This window comes from Canis lupus, chromosome 30 (assembly GCF_003254725.2).
Source record: "Canis lupus dingo isolate Sandy chromosome 30, ASM325472v2, whole genome shotgun sequence".
NCBI classification, from domain to species: Eukaryota; Metazoa; Chordata; class Mammalia; order Carnivora; family Canidae; genus Canis; species Canis lupus.
Window position 1 is genome coordinate 16,285,344 of NC_064272.1, and position 25,006 is coordinate 16,310,349.

A 25,006-nucleotide genomic window follows, 5' to 3' on the forward strand; every position below is an offset into this window, starting at 1 on the left:
AAAGGAAAGAACTCCAGGTAAAAAAGAAAGACACATGACAAGGAAATCTAAAGATGTTTCTTATCTGTTTGATATCTCAGGGGTTGCACAGGAAGCTGTGTTTTTCAAAGCTTACATTTGTTATTTTGAGATGAATGGGGCTCATAAATTGAATTTCTTTAGTATGTATTGGTCCCGTGCCTCATACCCCTGAATTCATGTGGCAATTAAAATCTGCTGGAGCCAAGACAGTGATTTATTCCAGAAATATTTATTGAGCTCCTCTGAGCAAGGCTCTATTATAGACAGTGAAGGAAAACCAAACAAGACTGCAATAGCCTTCAAAGGGTGAACACTCTTACAAATACCCACACAGCAAGGAAGCAGAGGAGAGGCCCAGGGAGCCATGGAAATCAGAGAAAAAGAAAGTCAGGTCCAGATAGGTGAGGAAAAGGCATCACCACCTGTCTCAAGCAGCTCTGAAGGGAATCTATGCAGCTAGATACACACTGGGGAGTATGGTAGGTTGTTTTGCCAAGCACCTTATCCAAGTCATTTACTGAAAAGAAAAAGAATTTGGTAGAGGTGGTTTCCCACCTAAGATAAAATATCGACTTTTCAAGAGGACATCTCTAGTTTCTCCTCCACTGTCCCCTCTAGCGAAATCATGGACCACATGTGAAAAGACCAAAAGAAAAATTATGAACATCACTATTTACCTATTAGTGAAGCATTTGGAAAACATATATTGTAAAAGAAATACAATGGAGCCAGAACTTTGGGCAAAAAAGAAATCTGCCCATTTCCCACATTCCCTTCCCACCCCACCTGTTCACACTCTGGTCCAAGTCACCCCTCCTCTCTCCTCCAGCTACTGCAATAGGCTCCCATGGACAATCCTTGCTTCTATCTCAGCCCTATAATCTATTTTCAATAGAGGACAAGAGTGATACTTTTATAATTGTATTAGTTTCCTATTGCTGCTCTAGCAAATCACCACAAACTCAGTTGCTTAAAACAAAACAAATGTGTCATCTTATTATTCTGGAAGTCAGAAGTCTGAAAACAGAGCTCACAGGGCTAAAATCAAGATGTTTCATCAGGACTGAGTTCCTTCTAAAAGCTCTATGAGAGAATCCATTCTGTGCCTTTTCCAGCTTCTAGAAGCTGCCCACATTCCTTGGTTCATGGCCACATCATTCTGACTCCATTTCTATTGTCACATCACTTTCTCTGACTGTCCTGCTTCCTTCTTATCAGAACACTTGGGATTACAGTGGGCCCACCTATATAATCCAGGACACTCATCCTATCCCAGCATCCTTAACCATATCTCCAAACTTTCTTTTACCATGCTTACATGGCAACCCCATATTCACAGGTTCCAAGGATTGACATGAATATCTTTGGGGGAAGGGATCATTAATATGCCTACAACAAGAATCATCTCTTTCCTCTGCTCAAAACTTCCAATGGTGCTCCCTCTCAAGAGAAAAGCAAGTTCTTACAAAGGTGTTCAGGGCCATGCTTCATCTTCACACACCTACCCCATTACAAACACCAGAAGCCCATTTATGGTGAAGCTAATGAAGCTTAAGCTTCAGCTCATCTCACTTGTACTTTCATTCCAAGACCCCAGGAGTAGCGCTAGAAACATGTTTGCCCAGGAAATCCTACTGATTCCAACAACATGGACAGGCCTTGACAGCACTGTGCTAAGTGAAATAACTCAGACTGAGAAAGACAAATACCATCTGATCTCACTTATATAGAACCTAAACAAACAAACTTACAGAAAAAGAAATCAGACTATTTGTGGTTATGGGACAGGGTAAAGAGAGGAAGGCAAACTTCCTGTTATAAGATAAGTAAGTACTAGAGATATAATGTGCAACATGACGACTGTAGCTAACACTGCTATATGATACACAGAAAAGGTATGGAACTTAAGAGTTCCCAAAGAAAGAAAATTTTTCTCCCTTTATTCTTTTTTCTTTCTTTTTATTGTACCACACAAGAAGATAGATGTTAGCTGAATCCATTGTAATAATCATTTCACAATATAAGTAAATCAAACCATCATGCTGCATGCCTTAAACTTAAACAGTGATAAATCTCAATTACTTCCCAATAAAACTGGAAAAATAAAAATAATTTCCATTAAAAAACATGTGTTTGTATTTTTTCTGATTTGATTTACAAAAATAAAATATTTTAGTCATGAAGCTAAGATCACTGTCTCTTCCACTCTAATTTCTTGGGGGAAATTGACTTTGTCTCATGTCAGACGGCACTGGGATCCAGAAAAGAGGCTGTCAAGTTGGAAATTCATTGAGTTTGTGTTTATTCATGTGATATTTGTGTATATTTATGTGATTCACGTCATTTCTGTATAGAGTTAAGTCATTGGTCATCCCCCCAGGGTAGGAATGGCTCTCAGAAATGCTACCTCCATGGGGACTCATCCAGTGTTATAACATGAAGGTACACGCCCCAAGGTCATACAGCAACATGACCATGTGCTATAGCACCTAGCTCCAGAATTATGTGGATCTTGGAGGACATGGGTTTGCAATACAGAGCCAGAAGTTAGCTTGTGCAGAATTCCCCCAGTCATCACACGTAAAATTGTATGTGAAAGATTGCATTTTTTATCAAGTCCTAGTTAAAACAGAATTTATCTTCTATTAGTATAAGAATTACCAAGTATTCAGTATTTCCTGTACCATATATAACAAGCATACTATAATTTTTCATGGGATTGCATAAATGATATTTATTAGAATTTCTGTACTTATAGAGCGCAACCCATTTGTAGCAGTACTACACACAACAAATACATTTGTAACAGCTCAGATATGAAGGAAACTTGGAGGTTTTCCCAAAGTTGACCATTACAAATTTTTACATGACATTCTGAAGTCACGAAGCTGAAAAAAGTATTCTAAACTATCATAACTTTAACTATGCTCCGCATCACTGGCCATCAGGGAAATACAAATCAAAACCACAATGAGATACCACCTCACACCAGTGAGAATGGGGAAAATTAACAAGGCAGGAAACCACAAATGCTGGAGAGGATGCGGAGAAAAGGGAACCCTCTTACACTGTTGGTGGGAATGTGAACTGGTGCAGCCACTCTGGAAAACTGTGTGGAGGTTCCTCAGAGTTAAAAATAGACCTGCCCTACGACCCAGCAATTGCACTGTTGGGGATTTACCCCAAAGATACGGATGCAGTGAAAGGCCGGGACACTCGCACCCCGATGTTTCTAGCAGCAATGTCCACAATAGCCAAACTGTGGAAGGAGCCTCAGTGTCCATCGAAAGATGAATGGATAAAGAAGATGTGGTTTATGTATACAATGGGATATTCCTCAGCCATTAGAAACGACAAATACCCACCATTTGCTTCCACGTGGATGGAACTGGAGGGTATTATGCTGAGTGAAGTAAGTCAATCAGAGAAGGACAAACATTATATGGTCTCTTTCATTTGGGGAATATAAAATATAGTGAAAGGGAATAAAGGGGAAAGGAGAGAAAATGAGTGGGAAATATCAGAGAGGGAGACAGAACATGAGAGACTCCTAACTCTGGGAAACGAACAAGGGATGGTGGAAAGAGAGGTGGGTGGGGGGAAGGGGTGACTGGGTGACGGGCACTGAGGGGGGCACTTGATGGGATGAGCACTGGGTATTATGCTATGCGTTGGCAAATTGAACTCCAATTAAAAAAAAAAGTTTAAAAATAAAAAATAAATTAAAAAAAAACTTTATGCTAGAGGAAAAATTGAAAACTCTTTCTAGTATTTCTATAGAAAATTACGTAACAGAATAATCTATGCTAGAGGAAAAATTTAAAAATCTTTCTAGTATTTCTATAGAAAATTATGTAACAGAATAATGGTCATATAAGAGGCAATCAAAAATAGGGGGACAAAAATATAGGACTAAAACTACCATGAAGTTATGACAGGCAATGAATTAATGAAAATATTAGGTTATTTTTCTGGATTTTGTGATGTGTCTGGTATTTTCAGATTTTCAAAACTGTAGTTTATAGTGATTTATTTTCTTACTCTAAATATTTCCTATTATACTTAATTTTGTATTTTGTATTAGTTTAGGCCTCAACAAAAACTGGATCTAGCCTTGACAAACCTCCCCCTTGTTCCTGCAACTCCAACCACAGTGGGCCTATTTGTTATCCCTTGAACACAGGCACACACTCATCTCAAAGCCTTTGCCCTTGCTATTCCCTTTGCTTCTAGAATGCTTCTTCCAGATATCTACATGGCTCCTCTCTCACTTCCTTCAAACTTTTGCTCAAATATGTCTTTCTCAATTCAGCCTTTCCTGATTACCCTTTTCAAAACTGCAGCCCCATACCTGCTTCCTTAGCGCAGTAGCAGCACATCAGTCTCATAAAATTGTAGCCCTTCAAATGTACAAGATAATTTATTTATTCATTGATTTTGATGACTGGCTTTCTTCCTCTCCCCCCACAAAAATGTAAGCTCCATACAGACTGAAATTTTTTACTTTTTAAAATCTGTTTTGTTCACACACGGCTCTATCTGAAACCCCCGGGGCAGTGTCTGGCACATACTATATGTTCAGTAAATACTTACAAAATGCTTAGATTGGATGGATGGATAAACTAGTAAGTAAATGAATGAATTACCAAAGTTCTGATTATCGTAAGACAATCAACACTACCACAGTCAAACAAGATCATTCCAGCCAAAATCGTTGAAATGTGATGTTTTAATTAGCTTATCCACCATACAAAAATTTACAATTCACAATAGACAATTCCTTAGTTATTAAGGTTACTTTTCTTCATAGAAAATACCATCTTGAAATTACTTCATAAGGTTTAAGATTTTGTCATTAAAAGAATCTAGATTTCAAAGTTAAGCCTAGAAATAAAAATTAGAATTCCCTTTAAATTAGGAAGTTCTGTTGGAACAATTAGAAGACACAATATTACATGAAAACAAGGTCCACCAGGGGACTATAATTCAAATAGCATTTATTAAAGCCACTCAAAATAATAACAACGGCAGCTACAATTAGAGGCTTGATAAATGCCAGATACTGAATTAAATGCTCAAATACTGAATTAAAGAAGTGTTCTAAGGTGTGGGTCTATGTTAAGGGACATAAAAGCATTTTTTTAAATAAATGATTATAGTTCAAGGGATGAAATTAAGGATTTTTCTTTTACAAAGCCAAAGTATGACAACTAGAATATTATACAGTTGGGAATGCTAAATCACAAAGAAATGGAGAACTGGCACAAATGCATTTATAAATATGTCCTAAAGGCCAATAAGTATATATGGCATACAATGTCATTCAAAGTATTTATAATTTTATTACTCACTATAAATGTCGTAGTTCAAAATTGACTTATTTTTGTGTTTGTGTCATGCTAATATTTAAACCTATTCTAGCAGAGAATACTGATTAATATATTCATTAACCATTATTTTCTTATTCAATTCACTATTCATTTGTTTATTCCTTATTCATATTCAGATACTCCTATAACTATAGAATAGTAATATTTAATGTATTTTTCCAGTCAACTTATAAAATGTTATTTAAAATGTGTTTTTAAGCTTCCCACTATAATGGAGCAACTTGTGTCAGGATCAACCCATCTGTTGAGAACTAAAAAAGCTAGATGAAATATATAAAATGTTTGAAAATATATAGAACAAAATCTGACAAAACTTAAAGAGCCAAGAACCAGCAGAGAAGAGAAAGGTATTAAAGTAAATTTAGTATTCTGTACCTTTCCCCTTAAGGCAATTGCTAATTCCTCAGCTTCCCAGAGATGAGAGAAGACAATAGAGTTAGAACCCAGCAGCACTTGGCGGGATGAACACTGGGTATTATGTTATATGTTGGCAAATTGAACTCCAATAAAAAAATAAAATAAAATAAAAATAAAGAACCCAGCAGGGAAGAGGATCTTTGGTAACACTCTAGGTTTCCTGTTGACTTCTGAAGAACTGCATTCTAGAAGTAAGAACTAACAAAAATAGAGTAGGCCTTATAAATACTAAAAATCAGCCTCATGATATCTCAGTCTGTGACTGGATCAAGATAACCTGTTCCTTCTCTAACTGCAAGTGAGAAGAAAAGTAAATTCTCCTCAAGGAAGATAACACTATCTACATCCCCTACAATTTTTTTTATGTGCAAGGTCTAGATTTCAATAATAAATTATCAAGTATGGCAGGGAACAATATCAAACTATTGAAAACCAAGAGAAAAGTAGAAAAAGGAAATCAACCTATAGATGATCTAGATATTGGAACTGTCAGACGTGGACTTTAAAATAATTGTGATTAACATGTACATTAGAATGGATGACAAAATGAATAATTTCACTAAAAAAACAAATTATGCATAAAAGAAAAAAAGTATAGAATTTAAAAATATAATAATGTAACTAAGCATTCAATATATGAGTTTAACAGCACAGTAGACATAGCAGCAGAAGGGAATAGTTGTAAATTAGTCGTTAGAAAAATATTAAAACTGAACACGGAGGGAAGAAAAAAGTTGAAAATATCAGAAAAAAAGCATAAGCACATTAGATACATGTTAAAAGATCTATCATATGTATCATTTGGAGTCCCACAAGAGAGAACTGAGGGAATAGGGAGTAGTAAGAGTTTTGAAGATATTCTGAGAATTTTCCAACATCCAAAAGAAGTCAAGCTGAAAAAATAAGAATCTCTGTAAATTCCAAGTTAGATAAATACTAAGAAAACCATACCTAGGCCAGAATAGTAAAAAGGATGAAAGACAAAAAGAAAGCTTTTGAAATAGCCAGAAGACATATCACTTCAACAAAAGAATTTAAGAGAGTAACAAAAGAATAACAAGCCTGTAAAAAAAAAAAAAAAAAAAAAGAATAACAAGCCTGTCAGTTTACTTTTTAAAAGAATGAATGAAGGCCTGAATGTAATGGAATGGTACCTTTAATGTGCCAGAGAAAAGACTACCAATCTGGAGTTCTATGCTCCATAGAAATGATTCATCCAATATAAATCCAAAATAAGGATTCTTTTCTCCTAATAAAAGTGACTGAATTCAGTTTTTAAAAAATGAAAGGAAGTCTTTAGGCAGAAGGAAAATTATTCCAGAGAGAATCACAGAAATGCAAAAAAATGAAAAAAAAAATGAAGTATTGTAGGTAAATCTACACAAATAATGAATATGGTGACAACACCACATGTTATTTGTTACTGCTGTCTTATTAGTTTTAAAATATACAAAGAGTTAAATACATGATAACAATGGCACAGAGAGTAGACAAGGAAAAAAAAGAGTAACAAGGAAAGTTAAAATGCTCTAAATTCTTACATGGCTCACAAAGTAGTAAAAGTACTAAATTAAATAGATGTGTTGTAATCTTAAGAATAACCACAAAAACAATATTAAAGGAATGATAAGTAACAAGCTAACATGCTTAGAAATGGAACAATAGAAATATTGCTTATGCAAAGGAAAGCAACAAAAAAGAGAAAAATAAATGTAGAACAAATAATAAGATAATTTATTAATCATAAATATATCAGTAATTTTATTAACCATAAATGAACTAAATATTTCATTTAAAAGCCAAAGTTTATGTTTTCATTTAAAAGCCACTATATGTTGCATCTTAAATTTAAGAACATTAAGGGGCTCAAAGTCAAAATATAGAAAAAATATATTTTTATATATAAATATATATATATTGATTAATGTGAACATTAATCAAAGGAAATCTGGTATCCCTACACTAATCTCAGATGAAGTATACTTCAATATATAAGAATTACCAGAGATAAGCAGGGCCATCCATAACAATAAAAGATTATTCTTCCAGGAATACATAACTCTATGTATGCATAAATCTACTATGTAACTTAAAAAAAAATATAAAGCAAAAACTGACAGAACTAAAAGGAGAAATAGACAAATTTAAGAATATCTTGATAAACTAAAATATGGCTGTGATAGTTAATTTTAATGTGTCAATTTGAGTGGGCCATGAGACAGCCTGGACATTTGGTCAAATAGTATTCCCTATGTGTCTGTGAGAGCATAATATGAAAGAGACCTTTAAATAATGTAGGTGGCAGAACAGATATGCTGTTGTTCCAAACTACAGAACAGAAAGTAAACTTTAAAAGGATGTGAAGTTCTAGTTAATATGTAGGAGAATTTACTGTCCAGAGAATTATCTATCTCCTAAATTACAAACTTGGACATGTCAGAGTAAATATTCAAGGAAAATATTCAGCAACACTCTAGGAATAGATTGTCAAGTTGAAAGAAAATCTGAACAGGATGATTTTTGAAGACCGTTCTAATTCCCAGGTTTTATCATTCTGTACAACCTAAAACTATATTAATAGAATTATTAGATCAAAGCGAGTATCAATTGGAAATAAGGTATAACATTTAGGAAAGATATCACAATTGATACTGTAGATTTAAGAGTTATCTCCATGGAGATGAAAGTAGTCAAGATAGAAGAGGAACCCTCTGCGGAGCACATACAGAGAGAAGACTACAGACGACTGAACCAGGGGAAATTCCACTGAGATCCAGTGAAGGAGACAGGGTCACAGCAGTCTGAGAATCAAGAATTTCCACAAGACTCATGAAGATCAAGGGAAAATAACATTCAAGGAGGGAATATTCCCCCCTCCCCACCAAATCCATAGAGAAGTGATAAAGGATGGTGTTGAGGAACAGCCCCTATAGAGAGTTTCCAGTGACCGGTGGTTTTTTAATAGCAGCCCAACCTAACCTATATCCTGAGTAACAAAACATCAGATTGCTTAAAGCCTACATAATACCTCAATTAGAGCAGCACACAATTTTGAGAAGTGTATGAGAGCAAGAAGACATCTCTTTTCTGCACTTTCTATTTGCAACTGTGCACAATGACTATGATGGCACATTTTTAAGTATATAGTAAACACTCTGTGGAGGAAAAAAAAAGACTCCTATTTCAAAGGATTTAAAGATAGCATAAAAATCTAGAACACAAATAGGACTAAGAACACCAATGCTGCCTCTTCCTTCCTTCCCAGTTAAAAAGCTGAGGAACCAATGACTGGATAACTTGTGCCCTACAATACTTGGGATAACAGCAAAGATTTAGCGTCTGGGACACCTGGTGGCTCAGCGGTTGGGTGCCTGCCTTCAGCTCAGGTCATGATCCCGCAATCCAGGATCGAGTCCTGCATCGGGCTCCTTGTGGGGAACCTGCTTCTCCCTCTGCCTGTTGTCTCTGTCTCTGTCTCTGTCTCTCTCTGTCTCTCATGAATAAATAAATAAAATCTTTTTAAAAAAGATTTTGGGTCTGGAATAATTTCTATCACCTTTTGATACAGAATTTTAGAAAAGTGAAATGGAAGGGATTGGGCATTTCTCATTTCTAGTGGTACTCAATAAAATTTCCCATGTCCTTTTCCCTCTAGACACCAAAAAGTTACAAAAATGTACAGGAGAATCCATTAAAAAGTAATAACGAACTAGGGGTGGTGGAAAGGGAGGTGGACGGGGGGTGGGGGTGACTGGGTGACGGGCACTGAGGTGGGCACTTGACAGGATGAGCACTGGGTGTTATTCTATATGTTGGCAAATTGAACACCAATTAAAAATAAATTTATATAAAAAAAAGTAATAACCCCAAAGTTGTAAGAATCCTTGTAAAACTAGCACTGTCTTCGTATGTCACTGATTAGCGGGTACTGATTATCACTTCATTCTAATGGCCTCATTTTCAGTTAAAAAAAAATAGAGGATTTTGAAAAAATTATACCATCTTTTCAAACAAATTAGTATATTAGATGAAAACCAAGTTCAAACAAAAACTAATACCTTCACAAGTACTTAAAGAACTTTTGGATTTGTTGTTGTACCATACGGAATAAATGCAGGCAAAAATAACACTCTTTAAACACATGTATTAATAAATATACATGTTCTTTTACACACATTGAAAGGTGCCTGTGAAAGTAGGTTCCATGTTACATATCTTTTTTATCACCAATCCTTTACTGCAGGACCAAACCACTATAAGCTGATAAACACTATAAGCTCACAATAATGCCTGAGAATCGGGAATATAAATTCCAACCAAAAAAAACAACCTCCTTTGTAAGCAAAACAGATGCATTGCCTAAGGCCCATAATACTTTGTGGGACAGACAAAAATGTTTAAATTTAAATTATTTTAAAATTAGAAGAAAAAGATGAATACATAATAAATTCATAATAATAAACCCAGCCTGGATTACATTTGTCTTTATACTCACACAATTGTAAAATATACTTTTTAATGTTTTTTGGAGGAAGGGGCCAACAAAATGCCAATGAAAGTCATAATGTGATCTACTCCACACCCCATAAATATACAGAGGGCTTTCCTGTGGAATAATGTGTGCTGGTTCCACAACCTCCACATTTTGGAACCAAGAACAGCCTTAGTTTTAAGAAAACCTCTATTTATTTCTTTTCCTTCCCATGTTACCAAACTACATGAAATCTCAATTAAGAATTTTACACAAGAATAGTGGTCTTTATATGCTTTAAAATGGTTTGTCTTGGGCCTCCCACATGAACTACATAGAAAGAGTGAATTACCAAGAATGGAAAAGTCCCAAAGAAGTTGGCTAAGGAGGAGAACCCTAAGCCCACCTTGTCCCCAGGGTTACAAACCAGGTAACACCCACATCAGTGTAAATAACCCAGAAACTACCAGAAATCTAGCAGAACAGACTCTCCGCAGCTAAATGTAGAAAACACACACAAAACAGGGTAGGAAGGGCAGAGACGCAGTCAGGAGCTCAATAGACCTATGCGACTGTCCATGGAAGGGAAAAGACATCATGGGTGCAGAGACTAGAAAGAAACAGATCCTTACAACAGGTGTCCCAGGCCCAGAGAATCCCTATAACATTTGGTTTTGAAAACCAGAAGGGCATATTTTTCTCAAGAGCTTACAATCAGCAAGGCTTAACATCTGGAACTTCAAAATTCAACCTGCTCCACCCTGGGAGAGCCTGGAGAGAGGGCAATAGGGAACTGAGTCCTTACCCTAAAAGACACACCATAAGAAACGTCTCCAAGGACATACAGCATAGAAGCATCAGTTTGAAAAGACACCTGGAGTTTATGGAGGGTGACTTGTTTACTAATCTCAGAGAATGTATTGGAGAAGCAGTGATCCTTGGGAGACTTCTCAAGGAACAGAGGAGATGGTGAACATTACTTTCCTCCCCTGCCCCTCAGCCTAGACACAGAGAGCCCCCAACAAAGTTAACCCAATTTTACAATTAAGATACATACTAATTAAAAAGGCAAAAGTAGTAACAAAGAAAAAATTTGAAAAGCATCAAGAGAAAAGAAAACAGTTACATACAAGGGAAACTCTATAAGGCCATCAGCTGATTCTTTTTGGCAGACACTTTGCAGAACAGAAGGAAGTGGGACAGGATATATTCAAAGTGATAAAAGGAAAAAAAAACTGCGGCTAAGAATACTCTATCCAGCAAAACTATCATTCAGAATAGAAAGAGACAGTTTCTCAGACAAACAAAAACTGCAAGAAATATTTAAGGGAACTCACTAAGTAGAAAGGAAAAACCACAAGTACAAGAAAAAGAAGTAGGAAACAAAAGCAATAAAAATAGGTACATTTCTAAAAATTAGTCAAGAGATCACAAAATTAAAAGATATAAAGTATGACATCATATACCTGAAACCTGGGAGACTGGGGAGAAGACTAAAGAATGGGTTCAAACTTAAGCAATCATCAACTTATTTTAGACCACTATAGGCATAAAATGTCATATATGACCTAATAGTAATAACCACAAAAACTAATAATATATATGCAAAATATAAGAGAAAAGAATCCAAATATATCATTAAAGAAAGCCTGTAAACTATGAGAGAAAAGAGCAAGAGAAGAAAGGAATAGAGAAGAGAAGATTTACAAAAACCACCATAAAACAACTAACAAAATGGTAATAAGTACATACATAGCAATATTTACTTTGAATGTAAATAGACTAAATGTTCCAATAAAAAAATAGGGTGACAGAATGGATAAAAAGCAAGACCCAAATATATGCCACCTACAAAAGATTCATTTCAGACCTAAAGACACATGCAGATTGAAACTAAAGGGATGGAAAAGCATTTATCATGCAAATCGAAGTAAAAAGAAAGCTAAGGTAACAATACTTATATCAGACAAAATAGACTTTAAACGAAAACTGTAAAAGAGACAAAGAAGGACACTATACAATCATAAATAGAACAGTCCAACAAGGTATAACAATTGTAAATATTTATGCACCCAACATGGGAGCACCCAGATACATGAATCTACTAATAACAAACATAAAGAAAGCAATAAACAGTATTACAATAATAGGAGACTTTAACCTCCACTTAAATCAATGGACAGATCTTCAAAGCAGAAAATCAACAAGGAAACAGTGGCTTTGAATGACACATTGGAACACATGGATCTAACGACAGATCTATTTATAACATTCCATCCTAAAACAGCAGAATACACATTCTTGTCAAATATGCATAGAACATTCTCCAGAATAGATCACATATTGAGCCACAAATCAAGACTCAACAAATTCAAAATGATTGCAGTCATACTATGCATCTTGTCCAACCACAACACTATGAAACTAGAACTCAACCAGAAGAAAAAAATCTGGAAAGAGAATAAATATATGGAGGCTAAATAACATGCTACAAAACAATGAATGAGTCAACCAAGAAATTAAAGAGGAGATCGAAAAATACATGGAAACAAATGACAATGAAAACACAACAGTCTAGGAAATGCCTAGATGGCTTAATTGGTGAAGCATCTGCCTTGGACTCAGGTCATGATTCCATGATCCTGGGATCAAGCCCTGCATTGGGCTCCCTGCTCATCGAGGAGTCTGCTTCTCCTTCTCCCTCTGCCTCTGCCTCTGCCTCTCCTCCTCACTCATGCTTGCTCACACTCTCTCGTTCTCTCAAATAAATAATCTTTAAAACATACACACATACACACACACACACACACACACACACACACACACAATGGTCCAAAATTTTCAGGATACAGCAAAAGCTGTTCTAAGAGGGAAGTTTATAGCAATACAGGACTGCCTCAAGAAACAAGAAAAATCTCAAATAAAAAACATAACTCTACATCTAAAGGGGTTAGAAACAGACAGAAGGAAGTAGAAGGAAGGAAATATTAAAGATTAAAGAATAAAATAGAAACCCCCCAAAAAAGAAAACAGATCAATTAAACCAGGAGTTGTTTCTTTAAAAAGATCAACAAAATTTGTAAACCTTTAGCCAAACTCATAAAAAAACCTCAAGCAAAATCAGAAATGAAAAAGAAATAACACCACCACAGAAATAAAAAGGATTATAAGAGAATATTATAAAAAAATTACAGTCCAACAAACTGGACAACTTAAAAGAAGTGGATACATTCCTAGAAACATGTAATCTCTCAAAACTGAATCAGTAAGAAATAGAAAATTTGAACAGAACAATTACCAACAAGGAAATTGCATACATAATCAAAAACTACCAACAAACAAAAGTCCAGGACCAGATGGCTTCATAGGTGAATGCTACCAAACATTTATTTTTTTAAGATTTACTTATTTATTTGAGAGAGAAAGAATGAGCAGGGGGAGGGGCAGAGAGAGAGAGAGAGACTCCCCACTGAGTGCAGAGTCCAATTCAGGGTTCATTCCCACAACCCGGAAACCATGACCCAAGCTGATATCAAGAGTCAGACACTTAACCAACTAAACCACTCAGGTGCCCCTATCAAATATTTAAAAAGAAGTAAGTACCTATTATTCTCAACTATTCCATAAAAGAGAAAAGGAAGGAAAGCTTCCAAATTCCTTCTATGAGGCCAGCATTACACTGATACCAAAACCATATAAAGGCACTACAAAAAAAGAGAACTTATCTCTGATGAACCAATATTTCTGATGAACACAGATGTAAAAATCATCAAGATATAGCAAACCAAATCTAACAATACATTATAAAAAAATCATTCACCATGATCAAGTGGGATTTATTCCCAGGATGCAAGGGTGATTCAATATTTGCAAATCAATCAACATAATACATCACATCAATAAGAGAAAGGAAAACCATATGATCTTTTCAGTAGATGCAGAAAAAGCATTTGACAAAGTACAACACCACACATGATAAAAACTTTCAAGTAGTTTTAGAGGAAATATACTTCAACATAATAAAGGCCATTTATGAAAAAGCCACAGCTAACATCATACTCAATGGAGAAAAACTGAGAACTTTTGCTCTAATATCAGGAACAAGACAAGAAAATCCACTCTCACCACTTTTATTCAACATAGTACTGCAAGTCCTAGCCACAGCAGTCAGACAACAAAGAAATAAAAGTCATCCAAATTGGTAAGAAAGAAGTAAAACTTTCACTATTTGCAGATGACACAATACTATATGTATAGAACCCTAAAGACTCAAAAAAAAAAAAAAACTACTAAAACTGATAAATGAATTCACTAAAGTCACAGGATCCAAAATTAACATACAGAAATCCATTACATTTCTATTCACTAGCAGAAAGAGAAATTAAGAAAACAGTCCCATTTATAATTGCATCAAAAATAATAAAATACCTAGGAAGAAACCTAACCAAGGAGATGAAAGACCTGTACTCTGAAAACTAAAATGTTCATGACAGAAATTGAAGACAATACAAACAAATGAAAAGATATTCTATGCTCATATATCAGAAGAACAAATATTATTAAAATATCCATACTACCCAGAGCAACCTACATATTTAATGCACTGCCTAGCAAAATGCCAAGAACATTTTCCACAGAACTAGAACAAATAATCTTGAAATTTGTACTGAAAGATCTCAAGTAGCCAAAGCAATCTTGAAAGAAGAACAAAACTGGAGGTACCACAACCCCATATCTCAAGATGTACCACAAAGCTATAATAATCAAAAGAGTATGGTACCAGCACTAAAAATAGACACATATATCAATGTAACAGAACAGAAAACCCAGAAAGAAATAAACCAACAATTATATGGTCAGTTAGTCATTGACAAAGTAGGAAATGGTGTTGGGAAGGGCACTGAGGAGGGCACATGATGAGATGAGCACTGGGTGTTATACTATATGTTGGCAAATTGAGTTTAAATAAAATATTTTTAAAATAAAATACAAAAAAAAAGGGCAGCCCCGGTGGCGCAGCGGTTTAGCGCCGCCTGCAGCCCAGGGCGTGATCCTGGAGACCCTGGATCGAGTCCCACGTCAGGCTCTCTGCGTGGAGCCTGCTTCTCCCTCTGCCTGTATCTCTGCCTGTGTGTGTGTGTGTGTGTGTGTGTGTGTGTGTGTGTGTGTGTCTATGAGTAAATAAATAAAATATTTTTAAAAATAAAATACAAAAAAAATGATGTTGGGAAAACTGGACAGTGACATGCAAAAAATGAAACTGAATCAGTTTCTCACACCATGCACTCATGAAAGAAACCTCAAAATGGATCAAGGACCTAATTGTGAGACCTAAAAACATAAAAATCTAGAAGAGAACGCAGGCAGTAATTTCTAGGACATTACCTGGAGTAATATTTTCCTAGATATGTCTCCTGAGGCAAGGGAAACAAAAGCAAAAATAAACTACTAGGACTATATCAAAACAAAAACCTTCTGCACAGCAAAGGAAACAATCAACAAAACTAAAATACGGCCTACTGAGTGGGAGAAGATATTCGTAAATGATATATCCAATAAAGGATTAGTATATAAACATATAAATAACTTATACAGTTGAACTTATACAGTTCAACACAAAAACACAAATAATTCAATTTAAAAATGGACAGAACACAAGAACAAACATTTCTCCAAGGGAAGACATACAGATAGTCAACAGACACATGAAAAGATGGTCATCACTGATCATCAGGGAAATTCAAATCAAAACTACAATGACCTATCACCTCATACCTGTAAGAATAGCTAAAATCAAAAACACAAGAAAAAACTATTGTTGGTGAGGATGTGGAGAAAAAGGAACCCTCTAGTAGTGTTGATAGGAATGCAAACTGGTACAGCCACTAAAGAAAACAGTACAGAGGTTCTTCAAAAAATTAAAAATAGAATTATCATATGATCCATTAGTTCCACTACTGGTATTTAACTAAAGAATACAAAAACACTAATTTAAAGGGTTACATGCACCCCTTTGTTTATTGCAGCATTATTTACAATAGCCAAACTATGGAGGCAGCCCAGTGTCCTTTGGTAGATGACTGAATAAAGAAGCGGTATATATATTATTACACCATAAAAAAGAATGAACTCCTGCCTTTTGCAGTGATGTGGACAGAGCCAGAAGGTATAATGCTAAGTAAAATAAATCAGTCAGAGAAAGACAAATACCTGATGATTTCAGTCATATAGGGAATTTAAGAAATAAATTTAAATGAACAAAGAAAAAAAGAGACAAACCAAAAGTAGACTCTTAACTATAAAGAACAAACCAACAGTTTGTTCACCCACCAGACGGCAGGGGTGGAGGATGGGTGAAACAGATAAAGGAAATTAAGAGTACACTTATGATGAGCACGGAGTAATATACAGAATTGTTGAATCATTATATTTTACACCTGAAACTAAAGCAGTGTATGTTAACTCTACTGGAATTAAATTTTTTAAAAAGAACAAATAGATTATAATCATAATGTTTGAAATTTGAGTCAATTAGCTGGGATTTTTTACATCTTAAAGAATGTGAGACTTATATGAATATGGTTATAATAAAGAATATATGAGAGAATTATTTTTTACCCACAACATCATGTTTGGCTTGTTATATTTTCATATACATCATCTGTAGCCCAAGCTTCCTGATGATGTTGTGGAAGTTTATATTCTCAACTATTGCAGATATTCAACATCTCATTGGGATTAAAATATCACTTCTTCATGAGTTTTCCCCATGACAACCCCAGGCTGACTAGAAGGTCTCTAATCTGTGCTCCTCTATCAAATATACCAGTTGTAGTAATGTTTAGCAAACTATTTTTAAATTATCGTTGCTACTGTAAACTTAACAATTGTGTGACGATACACGCATTTTATCAAACTGTAAAAATCTTGAAATCAAGAAAGGTTAGCACTTCCTAGCATATCACATGGGCTCAAAATATTTGTTGACTGCCTGCATAGCAAATGAATAGGTTATAATAGCTCTCCAGTCTATGACCAAATCTATAGGAACTGATGTAACCCAAAGATGTATCATCCCCAATCATGATGATGCTAATGATAGTGTCAGATTTCTCTGAAAATCTGTCCCAAAGCAGATATAGAATCAGATACGTGGCCAAAACATTTGGCCTTATTACATCACAATGACTATTGGTCTGTAAAATGAAATTATGTGTAAGGAAGATCAGAAAGTTACATTCCTCATACAATGTCAATTAACTAATTGCCCATTAAAAATAAAACATTATCTCTATGATATTCGTGCCAAGAATGTCCAATCCAAATCTATTTGGGTGTTGTAATGGTCTTTTCCAAAATTCTGTATAATGAAAAATTGTTGTAAATTTAAAAGAAAATAAAGGAATTACAAGCCAAACACAATGTGTGAACATCTATTAGGTACCATACCAAAAATAAAAACCAGCTCTGAGAGATAAGATGTTTTATGGACAAATGGAGAAACTGAAAAATGGAATCTATGTTATTTACCAATGTTATATTTCTTGGGTGTATTGACAATATTGCAGTAATACAGGAGAATATCCTTGTTCCTAGAAAATTCTTCCAGGGATATAGTATCCACGAATCAACCAGTGTAACATACCACATTATGAAGGAAGCAAAATGAAGGATAAAAATCATATGATCATATCAACAAATGTAGAAAAAGCATTTGACAAAACTTGTCACTCATTCATGATAAAAAAAATATCAGCAAAGTGGGTTCAGAGGGCACATATCTCAACGTAATAAAGGCCATGTATAACAAACCCACAGCTAACATCATTCTCAGTGATGAGAAGCTGAAAATGTTTCCTCTAAAATCGGGAGCAAGGCAAGGATATCCACTCTTGCCACTTTTATTCAACATAGTACTGGAAGTCCTAGCCATAGTAATCAAGTAAGAGAAAGAAATTAAAGGCACCCAAATTGGTAAAGCAGAAGTAAAATTGCAGTACTATTTGCAGATGACAATAAACAACTGAGACTAGAGGGAGGAGCAAGATGGCGGAAGAGTAGGGTCCCCAAATCACCTGTCTCCACCAAACTACCTAGAAAACCTTCAAATTATCCTGAAAATCTATGAATTCGGCCTGAGATTTAAAGAGAGACCAGCTGGAATGCTACAGTGAGAAGAGTTCGCGCTTCTATCAAGGTAGGAAGACGGGGAAAAAGAAATAAAGGAACAAAGGCCTCCAAGGGGGAGGGGCCCCGCGAGGAGCCGGGCTGAGGCCGGGGCGAGTGTCCCCAGGACAGGAGAGCCCCGTCCCGGAGACGGAGGAGCTGCACCGACCTTCCCGGGCGGAAAGGGGCTCGCAGGGGGTTGGAGCAGGACCCAGGAGGGCGGGGATGCCCTCGGGCTCCCGGGGACAGTAACAGCAACTGCGCGCCCAGGAGAGTGCGCCGAGCTCCCTAAGGGCTGCAGCGCGCACAGCGGGACCCGGCGGGACCCGGAGCAGCTGAAGGGGCTCGGGGGCGGCTCCGCGGAGGGGGCTGCGCGGCCCCGGGAGCAGCTCGGCCGGGCTCGGGCAGAGGAAGAGGCTCCGTGCAGAGGGGGCTGCGCGGTTCCAGGAGCAGCTCGGAGGGGCTCGGGCGGCGGCTCCGCGGAGGGGGCTGCGCGGCGGCGGCCCGGGAGCGCGAATCCAACAGCGCAGGCCCCGGAGCACAGGGCGCCGGGACACAGCCCAGGATCCCGCCTCCCCCGGGACAGGCAGAGGCCGGGAGGGCCCAGGACAGCAAGGACGCTCCTGCCCCAGCTGAGCAGATCAGCGGCCCCGCCCGGAGCCTCCAGGCCCTGCAGACGGAGAGCTCCGGAGCTGAATCCAGGGCTCCAGAGCTGCCCCGCCACTGGGGCTGTTCCTCCTGCGGCCTCACGGGATAAACAACCCCCACCGAGCCCTGCACCAGGCAGGGGCACAGCAGCTCCCCCAACTGCTAACACCTGAAAATCAGCACAACAGGCCCCTCCCCCAGAACACCAGCTAGACGGACAACTTCCAGGAGAAGCCAAGGGACTTAAAGAACACAGAATCAGAAGATACTCCCCGGTGGTTCTTTTTTTGTTTGTTTGTTTTTGTTTTTGTTTTTGTTTTTGTTTTGTTTTGCTTTTTGATTTGTTTCCTTCCCCCACCCCCTTTTTTTCTCCTTTCTTTTTCTTTCTCTTTTTCTTCTTTTTTTTTTTTTTTCGTTTTTTTTTTCTTTTTCTTCCCTTTTTTTTCTCTTTCTCTTTTCTTTCCTTCTTTCTCTCCTCTCTTTTTCTCTTTTTCCCAATACAACTTGCTTTTGGCCACTCTGCACTGAGCAAAATGACTAGAAGGAAAACCTCACCTCAAAAGAAAGAACCAGAAACAGTCCTCTCTCCCACAGAGTTACAAAATCTGGATTACAATTCAATGTCAGAAAGCCAATTCAGAAGCACTATTATACACCTACTGGTGGCTCTAGAAAAAAGTATAAAGGACTCAAGAGACTTCATGACTGCAGAATTTAGAGCTAATCAGGCAGAAATTAAAAACCAATTGAATGAGATGCAATCCAAACTAGAAGTCCTAACGACGAGGGTTAACGAGGTGGAAGAACGAGTGAGTGACCTAGAAGACAAGTTGATAGCAAAGAGGGAAATTGAGGAAAAAAGAGACAAACAATTAAAAGACCATGAAGATAGATTAAGGGAAATAAACGACAGCCTGAGGAAGAAAAACCTACGTTTAATTGGGGTTCCCGAGGGCGCCGAAAGGGACAGAGGGCCAGAATATGTATTTGAACAAATTCTAGCTGAAAACTTTCCTAATCTGGGAAGGGAAACAGGCATTCAGATCCAGGAAATAGAGAGATCCCCCCCTAAAATCAATAAAAACCGTTCAACACCTCGACATTTAATTGTGAAGCTTGCAAATTCCAAAGATAAAGAGAAGATCCTTAAAGCAGCAAGAGACAAGAAATCCCTGACTTTTATGGGGAGGAGTATTAGAGTAACAGCAGACCTCTCCACAGAGACCTGGCAGGCCAGAAAGGGCTGGCAGGATATATTCAGGGTCCTAAATGAAAAGAACATGCAACCAAGAATACTTTATCCAGCAAGGCTCTCATTCAAAATGGAAGGAGAGATAAAGAGCTTCCAAGACAGGCAGCAACTAAAAGAATATGTGACCTCCAAACCAGCTCTGCAAGAAATTTTAAGGGGGCCTCTTAAAATTCCCCTTTAAGAAGAAGTTCAGTGGAACAGTCCACAAAAACAAAGACTGAATAGATATCATGATGACACTAAACTCATATCTCTCAATAGTAACTCTGAATGTGAACGGGCTTAATGACCCCATCAAAAGGCGCAGGGTTTCAGACTGGATAAAAAAGCAGGACCCATCTATTTGCTGTCTACAAGAGACTCATTTTAGACAGAAGGACACCTACAGCCTGAAAATAAAAGGTTGGAGAACCATTTACCATTCGAATGGTCCTCAAAAGAAAGCAGGGGTAGCCATCCTTATATCAGATAAACTAAAATTTACCCCAAAGACTGTAGTGAGAGATGAAGAGGGACACTATATCATACTTAAAGGATCTATTCAACAAGAGGACTTAACAATCCTCAATATATATGCTCCTAATGTGGGAGCTGCCAAATATATAAATCAATTATTAACCAAAGTGAAGAAATACTTAGATAATAATACACTTATACTTGGTGACTTCAACCTAGCTCTTTCTATACTCGATAGGTCTTCTAAGCAAAACATCTCCAAAGAAACGAGAGCTTTAAATGATACACTGGACCAGATGGATTTCACAGATATCTACAGAACTTTACATCCAAACTCAACTGAATACACATTCTTCTCAAGCGCACATGGAACTTTCTCCAGAATAGACCACATATTGGGTCACAAATCGGGTCTGAACCGATACCAAAAGATTGGGATTGTCCCCTGCATATTCTCGGACCATAATGCCTTGAAATTAGAACTAAATCACAACAAGAAGTTTGGAAGGACCTCAAACACATGGAGGTTAAGGACCATCCTGCTAAAAGATGAAAGGGTCAACCAGGAAATTAAGGAAGAATTAAAAAGATTCATGGAAACTAATGAGAATGAAGATACAACCGTTCAAAATCTTTGGGATGCAGCAAAAGCAGTCCTAAGGGGGAAATACATCGCAATACAAGCATCCATTCAAAAACTGGAAAGAACTCAAATACAAAAGCTAACCTTACACATAAAGGAGCTAGAGAAAAAACAGCAAATAGATCCTACACCCAAGAGAAGAAGGGAGCTAATAAAGATTCGAGCAGAACTCAACGAAATCGAGACCAGAAGAACTGTGGAACAGATCAACAGAACCAGGAGTTGGTTCTTTGAAAGAATTAATAAGATAGATAAACCATTAGCCAGCCTTATTAAAAAGAAGAGAGAGAAGACTCAAATTAATAAAATCATGAATGAGAAAGGAGAGATCACTACCAACACCAAGGAAATACAAACGATTTTAAAAACCTATTATGAACAGCTATACGCCAATAAATTAGGCAATCTAGAAGAAATGGACGCATTCCTGGAAAGCCACAAACTACCAAAACTGGAACAGGAAGAAATAGAAAACCTGAACAGGCCAATAACCAGGGAGGAAATTGAAGCAGTCATCAAAAACCTCCCAAGACACAAGAGTCCAGGGCCAGATGGCTTCCCAGGAGAATTTTATCAAACGTTTAAAGAAGAAATCATACCTATTCTCCTAAAGCTGTTTGGAAAGATAGAAAGAGATGGAGTACTTCCAAATTCGTTCTATGAAGCCAGCATCACCTTAATTCCAAAGCCAGACAAAGACCCCGCCAAAAAGGAGAATTACAGACCAATATCCCTGATGAACATGGATGCAAAAATTCTCAACAAGATACTGGCCAATAGGATCCAACAGTACATTAAGAAAATTATTCACCATGACCAAGTAGGATTTATCCCTGGGACACAAGGCTGGTTCAACACCCGTAAAACAATCAATGTGATTCATCATATCAGCAAGAGAAAAACCAAGAACCATATGATCCTCTCATTGGATGCAGAGAAAGCATTTGACAAAATACAGCATCCATTCCTGATCAAAACTCTTCAGAGTGTAGGGATAGAGGGAACATTCCTCGACATCTTAAAAGCCATCTATGAAAAGCCCACAGCAAATATCATTCTCAATGGGGAAGCACTGGGAGCCTTTCCCCTAAGATCAGGAACAAGACAGGGATGTCCACTCTCACCACTGCTATTCAACATAGTACTGGAAGTCCTAGCCTCAGCAATCAGACAACAAAAAGACATTAAAGGCATTCAAATTGGCAAAGAAGAAGTCAAACTCTCCCTCTTCGCCGATGACATGATACTCTACATAGAAAACCCAAAAGTCTCCACCCCAAGATTGCTAGAACTCATACAGCAATTCGGTAGCGTGGCAGGATACAAAATCAATGCCCAGAAGTCAGTGGCATTTCTATACACTAACAATGAGACTGAAGAAAGAGAAATTAAGGAGTCAATCCCATTTACAATTGCACCCAAAAGCATAAGATACCTAGGAATAAACCTCACCAAAGATGTAAAGGATCTATACCCTCAAAACTATAGAACACTTCTGAAAGAAATTGAGGAAGACACAAAGAGATGGAAAAATATTCCATGCTCATGGATTGGCAGAATTAATATTGTGAAAATGTCAATGTTACCCAGGGCAATATACACGTTTAATGCAATCCCTATCAAAATACCATGGACTTTCTTCAGAGAGTTAGAACAAATTATTTTAAGATTTGTGTGGAATCAGAAAAGACCCCGAATAGCCAGGGGAATTTTAAAAAAGAAAACCATATCTGGGGGCATCACAATGCCAGATTTCAGGTTGTACTACAAAGCTGTGGTCATCAAGACAGTGTGGTACTGGCACAAAAACAGACACATAGATCAGTGGAACAGAATAGAGAATCCAGAAGTGGACCCTGAACTTTATGGGCAACTAATATTCGATAAAGGAGGAAAGACTATCCATTGGAAGAAAGACAGTCTCTTCAATAAATGGTGCTGGGAAAATTGGACATCCACATGCAGAAGAATGAAACTAGACCACTCTCTTTCACCATACACAAAGATAAACTCAAAATGGATGAAAGATCTAAATGTGAGACAAGATTCCATCAAAATCCTAGAGAAGAACACAGGCAACACCCTTTTTGAACTCGGCCATAGTAACTTCTTGCAAGATACATCCACGAAGGCAAAAGAAACAAAAGCAAAAATGAACTATTGGGACTTCATCAAGATAAGAAGCTTTTGCACAGCAAAGGATACAGTCAACAAAACTCAAAGACAACCTACAGAATGGGAGAAGATATTTGCAAATGACATATCAGATAAAGGGCTAGTTTCCAAGATCTATAAAGAACTTCTTAAACTCAACACCAAAGAAACAAACAATCCAATCATGAAATGGGCAAAAGACATGAACAGAAATCTCACAGAAGAAGACATAGACATGGCCAACATGCACATGAGAAAATGCTCTGCATCCCTTGCCATCAGGGAAATACAAATCAAAACCACAATGAGATACCACCTCACACCAGTGAGAATGGGAAAAATTAACAAGGCAGGAAACAACAAATGTTGGAGAGGATGTGGAGAAAAGGGAACCCTCTTACACTGTTGGTGGGAATGTGAACTGGTGCAGCCACTCTGGAAAACTGTGTGGAGGTTCCTCAAACAGTTAAAAATATACCTGCCCTACGACCCAGCAATTGCACTGTTGGGGATTTACCCCAAAGATACAAATGCAATGAAACGCCGGGACACCTGCACCCCGATGTTTCTAGCAGCAATGGCCACGATAGCCAAACTGTGGAAGGAGCCTCGGTGTCCAACGAAAGATGAATGGATAAAGAAGATGTGGTTTATGTATACAATGGAATATTACTCAGCTATTAGAAATGACAAATACCCACCATTTGCTTCAACTGGATGAACTGGAGGGTATTATGCTGAGTGAAGTAAGTCAGTCGGAGAAGGACAAACATTATATGTTCTCATTCATTTGGGGAATATAAATAATAGTGAAAGGGAAAATAAGGGAAGGGAGAAGAAATGTGTGGGAAATATCAGAAAGGGAGACAGAACATAAAGACTGCTAACTCTGGGAAACGAACTAGGGGTGGTAGAAGGGGAGGAGGGCGGGGGGTGGGAGTGAATGGGTGACGGGCACTGGGTGTTATTCTGTATGTTAGTAAATTGAACACCAATAAAAAAAAAAAAAAAAAAAAAAAAAAAAAAAAAAAAAAAAAAACAACTGAGACTATATCAGACTGAAAGACTTTTGCCCAGTGAAGAAAACCATCAATAAAATGAAAAGACAGGGATATATGGGTGGCACAGTCAGTTAGGAGTCCGACTCTAGGTTTCAGTTTAGGTCATGATCTCAGAGTTGTGACATTGAGCCCCACATTGGCTCCACACTCAGTGTGGAACCTGCTAAAGTTTTTCTCCCCCTCTCCCTCTACACCCCCTACCCACTCACTCTAAAATAAATTTTAAAATCTTTTTTTAAAAAGACTACTGAATTGGAGAAGATATTTGTAAATGATATATCTGGTAAGGAGTTAGTATAAAGAATTCATACAATTCAAGATAAAAAA

The 25,006-nt window shown here is 37.3% G+C and overlaps 1 protein-coding gene across 4 annotated transcripts in view; it reads right to left on the reverse strand.

The window, feature by feature from the left end:
• The window catches only part of ATP8B4 (ATPase phospholipid transporting 8B4 (putative)), a 243,207-nt gene that overhangs the window by 197,258 nt on the left and 20,943 nt on the right, over positions 1–25,006 (reverse strand). Inside the window, exon 1 of one of the 4 annotated variants that reach the window (XM_025472828.3) lies at positions 1,056–1,147. The exons of the other annotated variants lie outside the window; for them this stretch is intronic. The gene's annotated coding sequence lies outside the window, so the exon portion shown is untranslated. Of the gene's footprint in view, positions 1–1,055; positions 1,148–25,006 lie in introns of those variants that run through there. 4 annotated transcript variants of the gene reach the window in all.